This window comes from Macrobrachium rosenbergii, chromosome 12 (genome assembly GCF_040412425.1).
Source record: "Macrobrachium rosenbergii isolate ZJJX-2024 chromosome 12, ASM4041242v1, whole genome shotgun sequence".
Classification (NCBI taxonomy): Eukaryota; Metazoa; Arthropoda; class Malacostraca; order Decapoda; family Palaemonidae; genus Macrobrachium; species Macrobrachium rosenbergii.
Genome location: NC_089752.1, coordinates 22,988,001 through 23,002,937, shown reverse-complemented (window position 1 = coordinate 23,002,937; position 14,937 = coordinate 22,988,001).

Genomic DNA, 14,937 nt, shown 5'->3' with positions numbered 1-14,937 from the left:
TCCTTTATTCAGTCTGCAATGAATGGCAATCTCTTCAAATAAATGAAGTCGAAGAATGTTTAATCTCTCATAGAAAGGACTGGCAGTACGATAAAAGGTATCTGTAGGATTATTTTAGTGTTAACGGTAGGAAAATTATAATAGTTTCGAATACTGGCAAGGAGAGGATCAGGAAAGTCATGTAGCCAAGCAAACCCTCAACCTAGCAGCGTTATATTTACAAAATGAATCAACTATAGGAGATAGTTTAAAGCAATCGAATAATTTGAAGTAAATAAATCGATAAGGGCTGCCATTCAAGATAACTTGCTTAATGCTTCTCTAAATGTGAAAATTAGAACTGACATTATCCGAACTGAATGTTACTGGTTAATAACCGCACCACTTAACAAGGATTCAGCTTTAGAAAACCAGAAACACAAAAGACAATTTTATAACAAACAGAAGACTGCAGCCCGTCGGGCGCTGAGACCACCTCTTGTAATCTGGTGGTAAACACTTGGACATTTGTCAATAAGCAAGGACAGTTTTCCCTGAGCTGTAAGGGGGCCGATGCTCCACTCCTAAAAGAAACTGAATCAGTATCACCATGATTGTAAAAAGCGATCATTCGTCTCATTTATCACTTAAACGCTTACAAATCGACTAGATAACATAGTTTCCATTTAATTGTTATCGTGAAGTCTGATATAACCGGGTAGCTTGCTATCGTCTTCAGAATAAAAAAGAAAAAAAAAGGTGTTCCAGGGGAAACCTCTATTCATGCCAGTTCAAACTGATATAGAAATACTCGTATAGGATTTTTCTAAAGTCAAATTGATTTGACAATAAACGATTAACAATTATGATTACATTATTTTAGAATTCTGTGTATGTAATTCCCAATGGCAATGTTTCTTAAAATAGATAACAGACAGTAAACTGAGTGCTGGTATTATAAATGGTAAGATAAACTAGAAACCTTTAAAAACTCGTAGCAATGCAGACACAAAAATATTGAACTCGCAAGCACACGATTTCAGGTATAGGTAAAGGCACTCCCCACAAGCATGAACTATATATATATATATATATATATATATATATATATATATATATATATATATATATATATATATATAGCATGTATCATAACTATCGAAAGATAATGCATCTACTGATCTAAACAACGTCTCTAAGGCTGGAGAAAGCTTAGTTAGTTCAATGTTGACCAATTAGGACGAGTGTTTATTCTGCGCTTAACAATCACATGCCACCGTATATACGTTAAGATGATGGCTTGCTTAAAGCCTCGTCAATTGGTCGGTGATAACAGTAACAAACACATTTGCATTCAACATTTAACGCATTCCATAGTTCAGTGATTGTACGTGGACGGTTGTGTAAAGTTACTACCCTGCTATCCAGCCTCTCCCCACCTTCCTCCCCTTCTCTCTCTCTCACTTTATACAGACACACACACACGCACACACACACATACACACACACACACACACACACACATATATATATATATATATATATATATATATATATATATGTATATATAAATGCACATACATACATACACATATAAATGTGTGTATATGTATATAATGTATATATATATATATATATATATATATATATATATATATACATATCCCATATCTATATAGTTTAAACGTTTTTTCTTGTACATGTACGTGACATTAAAATGAAATATTTTTCAAGGTGTACCTATGATTGTTCTGAGTTGCCAGAGACCAGTGTACTAGTAGAAAACGATGGATAGGATTAAGTATAAATTTTGCGACTCTGACCTCTTCTGCTTTTTAAAAAGTAAAACATTAAATCCTTTGACACTCATTCATCTAAAGATATGCCACAGCAATATGTCTAAGTGCTTAAAAATAAGAGGCCATGCAATTTCCTAGCATCAGGTAATATGTCTGTTAGTTCCTCGTTGGACGAGTCGGTAGAGGTGTCGGCTAGCACTCTGCTAGGCCCGAGTTCGAGTCTCCGGCCGTGGTCAGCGAAGAATTATGAACGACTTTCAGAAATCACTTTCGCTGCGAAAAATTGGATCAATAAGCTGTGATCCGCCCTGTGGTAACCACCTGGCTCACACGTAAAATAAGTCAACCTTCGGCCAGCTCCTTTCTAGGAGAGCTGTTAATCAGCTCTGGTCTGGTTAAACTAAGGTATACTTAACTTCATACAGTTTGTACTTCCTTGTTATGCAATTATCCTTTCTCCTCATTATACAATGAATCACCTGAAAACCAATAACGAGAATTCATTTCTGATTCCGTTCTTTGCTGAGATCTGGGATATGACGTTTTCTTCTCCGTTATCAGCCTTTATTCACAGCATGTTCAACGCAGCTGGAACAAACAGGCGTTCCAAGGTTTATGGATCTCGCAATACTCTCAAGAAGCAGCAGACTCGCTGCACTGGTAGCCAATTCTTGTCCACTGCAGGTCGTCGGCAGATTACTCTAACTCGATTAATTGCAATTAGTAGATCAACAATGCCAGGCTGATATAATAATAATAATAATACACACACACACACACACACACACACACATAATAATAATGCAGCTCGGGGCCATATACAGGGAATATACATGGTAGAGACAACACAATAAAAACTAGATACAAGAAACAAAAGCATAAAAAATAGTAATCGGCTATACATAAACAGAAGCTGAAGTAATAGTAATACTAGCATTCATAATAACAGTAATGACACTAATAACTGAAACAATAATAATAAGAAAAATTGTAATAATGATAAAAGCAATAGCATACAATTGAAACTTGATGGTCCAAGAGTATTTCATAATTACAATCCTGACTCTGCATTTATGTGATATCGTGTAAATGATTCTATATATATATCTTGTGATAATGTACTTAGGCGTATTTACATATTTACACCCGAGCGAGTGAACTCTCTGAACAATCAAAATATGCTACAAGTCTCATTAAATGTCACAGATTTACTTAGTAAAAATGACTCAAATTTAATATACTTTACTGTGGCAGCTGATCATGCAGCAGTTCAAATACAAGTAATTGGTAATTAAATATAACTCCATTATCGGTCTCCACTGTAACATGAACCACCTAACACGTATCACCAAAGGCAATTATCGGAGACAGGCTCGTGTTTATGCCATTTAAATCATCGGGGCAGAAACGTTCCAGTTAAACGTAAATAACGTTTATGGAGCACAAGCACTCCGGAGTGGAGCTCTTCCAGTTTAGGGTTCGGACGGAGGGCCAAGGGTTTCCCTTCCCCCCAAGAGTTACGACATCGCCCTAATGGACGCCGTTGCCTGCAGGTCAAGGACGATAAAAAGGTCCCAGCGTCATACGTCACTTCACGTTCCGGATTGTTAAGTCTTAAACTCCCCCTTTCTCTCCCTCATCGTCTTCTCTCTCTCTCTCTCTCTCTCTCTCTCTCTCTCTCTCTCTCTCTCAACCATTACTAACAACCCCGGCCCCCTACCCCTGAAATCGAACTGGGTCTAAAGAGTCAATCCTCCATTTGAAGGATTTGTTTACTGCTACTAGCCTTTGCTTCAGATCTAAAGCACAAGATCTGCGCTGGTCATCTGATGCTCACGCTACAACTCTATACGCCATTTATCTTCGCTGAGGCAGTACTACTGCTACAACTACAAAAATACCATTTTTCAACTATTGCTGAAAATGACATCAGCAACAAAAATAATTTTATTTCCATCAGAAATTTTCTGTTTTTGCCCAGCAACTTCATAAAAAAAAAAGAAATAAAGTGCTAAAAGACATCCCCAGCTGAATATTATATTATTTTGAAAAAAAAAGGAGTTACCTTCATGGGAAAACAGGCCAGCCTTCAAAAGCATTTCCCTTTCCAAATTAATTTTCCCCTCTCTCATCTTTGCAAGATATTGCATTATTCTAGAGGTTTGTCACTTAACGCGGTATTTCAATCCTCGTGCATTTCAGTCTGAATAAATGACTTTCTTTTTACGGTCCTCCGGCTCAAGGCCGAAATATTTCAATAGTTTCTGCGTCTGGTCCAGAAAACTAGAATAAATTTTATTTAGGCTTGGAAAGGAACGAAACTGCGGCAGAGGTAATAACCACATGGCTTAGAATTGATGAAGCCACTTTGATAACTACAGTAGACTATACTTGCACTAATATAATATCAATCTATGTTTGAGCAGAGTTTCTTTATCCACCTTTTCCGTATATCATCATCATAATAATAATAAATAATAATAAAATGCATTTACAACAGTCTTGATTTCCTTTTGATAGAGATTCAATACCAGACAGTTTTCTAGAAGTTTTGTTCCAGCTCTGACTAAACTGTGGAATGACCTTCGTAGTTATGGGTCGAATCGTTGGAACTTCAGAAGCTGAACCCGGTGCAATGCACACGAGTCTCGTTTCAAAGTTTATCACTGATTTATCCTGTTTTTTATATCTATCGTTTATATTTTTCTCTACTTTTTTATTTATTTTCCATGCTGGGACCTTTCCCCTTTGGTAGACATTGGGCATGTGGCATTCTGCTTATCCAACTAGGTTGCCTGCTCGCAATAATAATAATAATAACATACTAACACAATAATAATAATAAGGTAATAACACACTAACAGTGAATAAATAACACATAAAGTACTCAACAAATGGAAGCCTCTTGAGATAGGTGGACTAGAACTCAAAACGAAGTATATCGATGAAAAAATACCAAAAATCAAATCAATTCAGCCATTCTGATGAAATTGATTTATGATTTCTTCTTTTATGCTCTAACGTAAGGAATGTCAGTCCAGTGGTATGACGATATTTTTAAAACTATGGTCCTCCATCAAGGTCATACGCTGTCTGCAGTATCGGAGCACAGTTTTATAAATTTTCGAGGTCATTCAAGGTCTCTCTCTCAAGTGCAATACCACTATTTATCTATCTATTTACCTCCCGTATCTCCTTTCTGACTTCTCTCTCTCAGTACTTTATATTCTCTCTCTCTCTCTCTCTCTCTCTCTCTCTCTCTCTCTCTCTCTCTCTCTCTCTCAAGTGCAATAGCACCATTCATCTGTTTACCAAACACCCTATCTATCTATCTATCTATTTATCTCCAGTATCTCCTTTCTGACTTCTCTCTTTCAGTTATTGATATTTCTCTCTCTCTCTCTCTCTCTCTCTCTCTCTCTCAGTTGCAATAGCACTATTTATCTATCTATCACTATTCATCTATCTACCAAACACCATATCTATCTATCCATTTACCTCCAGTGTTTCCTTTCTGACTTCTCTCTTTCAATAATTGATATTCTCTGTCTCTCTCTCTGTCTCTCTCAATTGCAATAGCACTATTTATCTATCTATCAAACACCCTATCCATCTATTTATCTCCAGTATCTGTTTTCTGACTTCTCTCTTTCAATACTTCATAATCTCTCTCTCTCTCTCTCTCTCTCTCTCTCTCTCTCTCTCTCTCAATTGCAATAGCACTATTTATCTATCTATCAAACACCTTATCTATCTATTTATCTCCAGTATCTGTTTTCTGACTTCTCGCTTTCAATACTTCATAATCTCTCTCTCTCTCTCTCTCTCTCTCTCTCTCTCTCTCTCTCTCGAAGAGTAAATCCTTTCTATACATGGAAACACATTGTGCTTTTTTTTTTTAATCCATCATCCCATACAATGGCTCTCTACGATAAACCTGTGAAACAAAGGTCATTCATCCCGGTTGTATCTACAATGGACGAGATGGAATCGTCGGCAGGTAATCTCCCTTTAAAAGGCGTATACCTTCTGGCTAAATCCCAACCGCTAATTACACATCAGTAGAGAGCAGAAATACACAAAATATGTTCACACTTGATATTTTCCTATTAGAAATGTCATGCTGACTTATTTCCTGGTCAGGAAATAGAACAATAAGCGCACATTAAGAATTGGTATAAAAACACATTAAGAATTGGTATGTCAAAATTCCAAATTGATAAAGAAACAAGTAAAAAATGCGCCGAAGAAGCTTCGGCGCAGTCGGGTTTTCTGTACAGCGTGTAATGCTGAATGAGCCGCGACCCATGAGACTCTCAGCCAGGGCCCGGTGGTGGCCTATCCTATAGCGTTGCCAGACGCACGATCATGGCTAACTTTAACCTTAAATAAAATAAAAACTACTGGGGCTAGAGGGCTGTAATTTGGTATGTTTGATGATTGGAGGGTGGGTGATCAACACAGCAATTTGCAGCCCTCTAGCCTCAGAAGTTTTTAAGACAGGAAAAAGTGCAGACAGACAGAATCTCAATAGTTTTCTTTTACAGAAAACTTAAAACTAAAAACTTGCAAATGCTCACTTGATATTTTCTTATGAGAAATGTCGTATTGATTCACTTCGGGTCAGAAAATAGAATAAACAACACAATGGTATATCAAAATTCCAAATTAATAAAAGCTTTCCTTTCAAAACGTGATATTTCCTACTTACGTATTCAGACTTGGCATTTCCTAATTAAAAATGTATAAAAACAAATTAAAATCTAATAATTACTTATAATGAGCTATGAATTCATATTTTTTAACTACGATAATGCATTCAGACTCCATATTTTCAGTCCTTGAAATACACTCATACTTGATATTTCCCAACTACAAACACACACACACATACTCTCATAATTGATATTTCTTAATAAAAAAAAGTAAACCATTAAATACGTAAGGAAATAAGACACACTCAGGCTACCATGACAGAAAAAAAACCTTACCCTTGATATAATTAATCACAGAAGTAAATGAAAAGAACGTGTTATAGACTCTGTGTTTTCTAACTGGCAAACTATTAAAAAGCATTCTACATATTTCTGACACTGATGTATATCTTGGTCAACAAACCTAACTCTATCTAGTATGGTAAGTTATTCGTTGGGCGAGTCGGTAGAGTTGTGGCCTAGCATTCGCTAGGCCCGAGTTCGACTCTCCGGCCGGCTGATGAAGAGTTAGAGGAATTTATTTCTGGTGATAGAAATTCATTTCTCGCTATTATGTGGTTCGGATTCCACAATAAGCTGTAGGTCCCGTTGATAAGTAACCAATTGGTTCTTAGCCACGTTAAATAAGTCTAATCCTTCGGGCCAGCCCTAGGAGAGCTGTTAATCAGCTCAGTGGTCTGATAAAACTAAGGTATACTTAACTTTTTATCTCGTATGGTGTAAAAAGGGATAAAAATTTGAAAAAAATGTTTCCAGTATATCCTGCAGGTTAATTAAAATCTCGCGTTATTTATCTGCATTAATCGTGGACACACATGTGAAATTCCATAATGTGGAATGGAATGGAATATAAAATTTAGGCCAAAGGTCAAGCACTGGGACCTATGAGGTCATTCTGCGCTGAAAGGGAAATTAAGGGTAAAAGGTTTTAAGGATGTAAAAGGAGGAAAACCTCGTAGTTGCACTATGAAACAATTGTTACGAGAGTGTGGAAAACAAGGTGGAGGGAAGAGAATATGAACGGAGGTTCAATAAAAGAAATGAAAGGGGTTGCAGCTAGGGGCCGAAGGGACACTACAGAGAACCCTATGTAATTCCTACAGTGCACTGCGCGAGGTGCACTGAAGGCACTATCGCGCTATGGGAAATTTCATAATATGAATCAAGGTGTTATTGCAGCAAAGAAATCATTTCCTTTTAGGTAGCTAGTGGTAAGGCCGTTTACTGCTATCTTTGCAATCCAAACTGTGTTTCAGTCATCTAAAAATTTCAGTGACCAAAAATACATTAAATGCGACTATCGTATCTGTAACTCGAGTGAGGGAACAATGACCTTGACCCAAATACTACTTCCCTATTACTTGTTTCAATCATTGTAAAAGCTATTTGTAGCAAACAGTTGAAATAACTAAAAAATGCGCCGAAGTTTCTTCGGCGCATTCGAGTTTTCTGTACAGCGTATAATGCCATTAAACTCTTAGCAGCGGCTCCTGGAATCAGCCACGGTCGGTGGTAAATATGTTGTTAAAAACCAGGTGCCTGGGGCACGATTATGGTTAACTTTAACTTTAAATAAAAAAAAAAAACTACTAAGGCTAAAGGGCTGCAAATTGGTATGTTTCATGATTGGAGGGCGGGTGATCAACAAACCAATTTGCAGCCCTCTAGCCTCATTAGTTTTTAAGATCTAAGTTGACAGAATAAGTGCGGACGGACAGACAAAGCCGTCACAATAGTTTCCTTTCGCAGAAAACTAAAAATATAATTCTGGCTGTTCGAGTTGGTCTTCAGTCTGATTCGAAAGTTAAATGGGAAGGCCTTCCTATTATTAGATAATGATGGATCTCGGTAAAAATATATTTCATGCTGGTTAACTAACAAAGGAGTATGTATCACTAACGCGTCTTAACAATTTATCTTGTTGTATGTAATGAATATTGACATGCAGGCAAAGAAGTGTACAATGATCTAGATTAATAATAATAATAATAATAATAATAATAATAATAATAATAATAATGAGCTGTTTATTCTTGCGAGTGAAATCTAGTAACAAAAGAAAAAAATCTGAAGAGGTGCTAGTGTTATAGCACATCTCAGAAAAAGGCACCAATACTTGACAAGAAGATACAAGGCAAGACATCAGAGCGCTGTGGGGAACAAGGTATTTTATCATTAACGGAAATCCTGATTCCCGGCTGTCGATTCTCATTGAGAGACTTGACATCATAGTCTGAAAAGACCCGATTAAGTGAAGGATTTTTTTTTCTTTTTGTTTTTGTTTTTCACAGATGAAAGATTCCTCTTGTGAGAGAATATGATGCTTATTATCTTCTCATTACCTGGGGGGATGGATCAAGTGGGATATTTTCTAGGGACGTATAATATAAAAAGCATTGTCTATCTTTTTTCCCTTTGAGAGAGAGAGAGAGAGAGAGAGAGAGAGAGAGAGAGAGAGAGAGAGAGAGAGAGAGAGAGAGAGAATCTTCCTCCCTTCTACACTTCTTTCCCGGAGAGGGGAATGGAACTATAGGCTATGATGCCACCAGCTGCAAGCAGCGACCCGTGTTGGAAAGGGCAATTGGATTTTGATTATTGATCTTATTTCCGGGAATTTGATGACGGCGAGAGTGCCAGCCAGCTGAAGAAGGGCGCGAGTGGACGCAATATCGGCTGAGAAAATATCAAAGACCAAAACTAAATTGAAACTCGCGCTGGGAACGAAAACAATTACGCATTTTTTCTTCTTACGAGAACTCCGTACTATTAAATATAACAGAGGGCAAAATCGAAGCCTGTTCTTTTTCCTTGGAATGTAAATCGAAGGTGGATGGAAATTAAATATACTGGCGGCAAAAACATGCCATCTCTGCCACCACTGAAGTAAGTTTTAAAGAGATTTCCAGCGTTGTATTATGCTTGTCAACTGTGCTGTTGGTCAGTTGTGGATAAGACCGAAGCAATTTCAAAATGTCTATGGGAGTAAATGTACCTTGTTTCACACAAAGTTTTACACACAAGACTAAATACATATGCCTGTAAGAATTAGTGATCTGGGAGGGCACCTGGGTACGTGCCTTCCCCATGAAAAATGATAAAATGATAATATTGAAGATTTAGATAATAATAACAAATAAATATAAAAGTGGGAAAAAATAAAAATCCATCAAGAAATATTATATAGTATAGATATATATATATATATATATATATATATATATATATATATATATATATATATATATATGTTTGTATGTATACTATGAAAAATTGGTGGCCCCATGAAAATTTTCTGATCCGCTAGTGCCTGTAAGATATTTAAAATCCTGAGGAGTTTCACTTAAAATTCCTACATATCTACTTATCCAAAAGACAAATGTCAGGAAGGTTAGTAAGAGAGTACATCAAATTAGCTTTTCAAACGGTGAAGAAAGTTAAACAAAACACCAGAAATTTCATTGAAAGTCTTACATCAAACCCAATAACAATAAAAATTAATGACAGCTTTTGGGCGTGAATACTTTGAAATAGTAGATACTCTTATATGTAACTTTTAATCATCATCATAAATAGTAATATTCAAAGCGTTGACACAAATATTTAAAAATGAACATTAAAGTCTATTATTTTAATGAGTAAGCCTTCACCGAAAAGAAAATATTTACGATAAAAGAGAAAACAGGAGATGAAAGCAGAAAAAGCGCTAGAAAACTTCGAGAAAAGAGTAAATATCAAAAGTACATAATACTTGAAAAATGGGATGGAAAAAAGAAAAGAAATGATTCTCCAGTGACTGGTAAAGATAATGAGAGTGAGGTCTCATACTACGGATCCAGACGCTGTACAAAACTTGTACTACGGATCTAGACGCTGTACAAAACTTGTACTATGGATCCAGTCGCTGTACAATACTTGTACTACGGATCCAGACGCTGTACAAAACTTGTACTACAGATCCAGACGCTGCAATAAAAACTGTATTATGGATCCAGACGCGTACAAAACTTGTATTATGGATCCAGACGCTGTACAAAACTTGTACTGGAGTGATCCAGACGCTGTAGAAACTTGTACTACGATCCAGACGCTGTACAAAAACTTGTAATATGGATCCAGACGCTGTAAAAACTTGTATTATGGATCCAGACGCTACAAAACTTGGTATTTATGGATCCAGACGCTGCATAAAAACATTACGGATCCAGACGCCGTACAAAACTTGTACTGGGGATCCAGACGCCGTACAAAAACTTGTACTGGGGATCCAGACGCTGTAGAAAACTTGTACTGAGGATCCAGACGCTGTACAAAACTTGTACTGGGGATCCAGACGCTGTACAAAACTTGTACTGGGGATCCAGACGCTGTACAAAACTTGTACTGGGGATCCAGACGCTGTAGAAAACTTGTGCTACGGATCCAGACGCTGTAGAAAACTTGTACTGGGGATCCAGACGCTGTACAAAACTTGTACTGGGGATCCAGACGCTGTACAAAACTTGTACTGGGGATCCAGACGCTGTAAAAAACTTGCTACTGGGACCCAGACGCTGTAGAAAACTTGTACTGAGGATCCAGACGCTGTAGAAAACTTGTACTGGGGATCCAGACGCTGTACAAAACTTGTACTGGGGATCCAGACGCTGTACAAAACTTGTACTGGGGATCCAGACGCTGTACAAAACTTGTACTGAGGATCCAGACGCTGTACAAAACTTGTACTGAGGATCCAGACGCAATAAAAACTTGTACTGAGGATCCAGACGCTGCACAAAACTTGTACTGAGGATCCAGACGCTGTATAAAAACTGTACTGGGATCCAGACGCTGTACAAAATCCTGTACTGGGGATCCAGACGCTGCTAGAAAAACTTTGTGCTACGGATCCAGACGCTGTAGAAAACTTGTACTGAGGATCCAGACGCTGTACAAAAACTTGTACTGGGGATCCAGACGCTGTACAAAACTTGTACTGGGATCCAGACGCCTGTAGAAAACTTGTGCCGCTTGATCCAGACTGTAGAAAACTTGTACTGAGGATCCAGACGCTGTAGAAAAAACTTGTACTGAGATCCAGACGCTGCACAAAAAAACTTGTACTGGGGATCCAGACGTACAAAAACTGTACAAGCTTGGGGATCCAGACGCTGTACAAAAACTTGGTACTGGGATCCAGACGCTGTACAAAACTTGTACTACAGATCCAGACGCAAAAGTACAAAAACTTGTACTGAGGATCCAGACGCTGCAAAAACTCCCAGCTACGTGGATCCAGAGACACTGTACAAAACTTGTACTGAGGATCCAGACGCTGTACAAAACTTGTACTGGGGATCCAGACGCAGTACAAAACTTGTACTGGGGATCCAGACGCTGTACAAAACTTGTACTACAGATCCAGACGCTGTGCAAAACTTGTATTATGGATCCAGACGCTGTACAAAACTTGTATTATGGATCCAGACGCTGTACAAAACTTGTACTAAGGATCCAGACGCTGTAGAAAACTTGTACTACGGATCCAGACGCTGTACAAAACTTGTATTATGGATCCAGACGCTGTACAAAACTTGTATTATGGATCCAGACGCTGTACAAAACTTGTATTATGGATCCAGACGCTGTACAAAACTTGTATTATGGATCCAGACGCTGTACAAAACTTGTACTACAGATCCAGACGCTGTACAAAACTTGTATTATGGATCCAGACGCTGTATAAAACTTATACTACGGATCCAGACGCTATACAAAACTTATACTACGGATCCAGACGCTATACAAAACTTGTACTACGGATCCAGGCGCTGTAAAGAACAGGCGGCACGATTATATCATTCTATTCCTTCAACTGAATAAAAGGTAGATCTTGATGAGAACCGAACAGAGTTCATCGCTACAGGATTAATAAGACTCTGGACCCATTTCTGACGTATAAATAGAGCAATGACAGCAAGTGTTACACAAGTACTTTATTGCTTGAGCCTAAAATATAATATGGAGACTTGGGCTCTACAAACTAATATCGCTTTAAAATCCAAATGAAATTCCCGGAGTGACTAGTTTCATTCGTTTTCGAATGGAAATAATAATAAAGAACTCTTTTATCAATTAAATAATAAGTACCACGAAATGCGAAAAGTGACTGAATGCAATATTTTTTTAACCCTAATAAAATACAGTGGTTTTCGAATGAGTATTTCTGCAGTCTTAAAAAAAAAAGACAATCTGAAAGGAAACCTAATAATTCAGTTACAGCTTACATATACTTACTATTTAAAATGAATGTTTCGATAACAGAGCATGAATATAAGCCCTCCAGAGAATGCAGATTCATATGATTTTATCTAAGGTCAAAAGAAATTAATCGTTTTTTCCAGCTTCACTGAAAGAGGGTAAAAATTGTAAGTCTTCACTTTTCGCTGTTTCCAATGGTATTTGGTTCAACCTACAATACTAGATCACCCGACCCATAAAACATAACTTTATTTTTTAGCTTCTAAAAATTAGCCGTTTTGGCTAAAAGTTATTAATTCTGAAAAATGAAGATCACAGCGCTAACATATAATGTTTCCTTATTTATATCTACAAAATAATGATACAATTCATATTCCTGTAAAAGCAGAAAAAAGTGGATACCGATGTGAAAAAAGCGAGAAGGATAGAGTAAAAAAAAAAAAAAAAAAAAAAAAAACCGGTAAGGTAATTAATAATGAGATATTGAACAAACCGACCTCCGAATGCACGAATACAGTAACTTCGCGTCATGTAAAGTGTACTGAAATAATCGTCTTTATCGCAAATATTAAAGCTGGAAACTTACGCAGCAAAAGTAGCGTAGTTTTCTTTCGAGTACAACGTGGCAAAAGAAAACGGATTCTCTGCTGGAAAAGAAAATCTGAGAGGAGAAATCGTGCCACTGGATCTTGGACTGACGTTGGCAGCAGCTCTTGGGCCCCTGCCGGGGTGGCGAGCTGTAAGTGTGGTGGGGAGGGTGGGGACTCGGAACCCTAATTGGGCCAATCACCTCTTCTCTGTCACTCACTTGCTAGCCAATCAGCGAGTCGAACACTGACATTAGGAGGATTTTCACAGTGTCTTGCGTAATAGGTATAGGTGTCATTCTTCTAAAAGATAAGAAAAAGGTCGTCAACAGCGCACTGCTGCCTCGCATTACGCCTCGGAATAACTGTCGGTCACGTGACTTTGTAGACATCTAAGCTAGGACCTTGCATATTATATATGGCCTTGAAAATGATTTTATTTTTGGTACAAGGCGCAATATTAGGTCTAAACCGTTACATTGCATAAAATTAAATATAAAAAAAACTTTTACAAATAAAAAAAATATGGGGATGAAGTTGTGAATTATAATCTGAACCATCTTTCTGTAATCATATAAATATAAATCTATACATAATTCTTTGGCGGAAGAAAGTAACTGTAAAACAGGGGGTAGAAGAAAATACAAAAAAGGAAATTCAGTATTCCCACAGGAGCTGTTATAAAATCCACTTCAGCAATGAAAACTGAAACATAAAAATAGCTTAGCACAAAAACAAATAAAGGACACTGAAACGCCGAAAAAATATGACATCGCATAAAATGGAAAAAAAATACGTAGAAGTGAAAGAAGAAAACACCAGGTTACGAAAATTGTGGGAAAATATTATTAAAAAAATCATCTAGAAAAAGTAAAGTGGATATTTAAAACTAGAGAAGAGCCAGACACTGGGGAAAGTGGAAATGTAACGGGAAGGAGCACGGTAATTGAAAATGAGAACGTTTTTTCCAGGGAAAAAAAAATGTGAACAGAATTGCTCGGGAAGGAAATAGAAAATCGAAGGCGAGCGAGGTTTAGTCACAACGAGATATTAGGAGTAAAAGAAGCTGAACAGAAATAGAAAACAAGAATGTGTGTCTGAGAGAGAGAGAGAGAGAGAGAGAGAGAGAGAGAGAGAGAGAGAGAGAGAGAGAGAGATAATATTGATGGGATGGGAATATAAAATTTAGGCTAAAGGTCAAGCCCTGGAAATAATGATGAAACAATTGCTAGAATAGGGTGGAAAGTGAGAAGGAAGAAAGAGAATATGAATGGAGATACAGTACAAGGAATGAAAAGGGTTACCGCTAGGGGCCGAAGGGACACTGCAAAGAACGTTAAGCAATGCGTATAGTATACGCGTGAAGTACACTGACGGCATTACCTCCCCCTACGGGGTAATATTGATGATAACAGCATGAATATATTCTAATGACTAGCTAAATAATTCTCAGTTATCAAAGAGCATTTAGAGAGAGAGAGAGAGAGAGAGAGAGAGAGTAATAATATTAATTCCCCGATATCAATGAACGTTTATTTTTCATGCAACACAAACTCATTTATATGCAATTCAAACGCGAGTATCTTTCAGCAGTAGGTTCAATAATCCTACATAAAATAA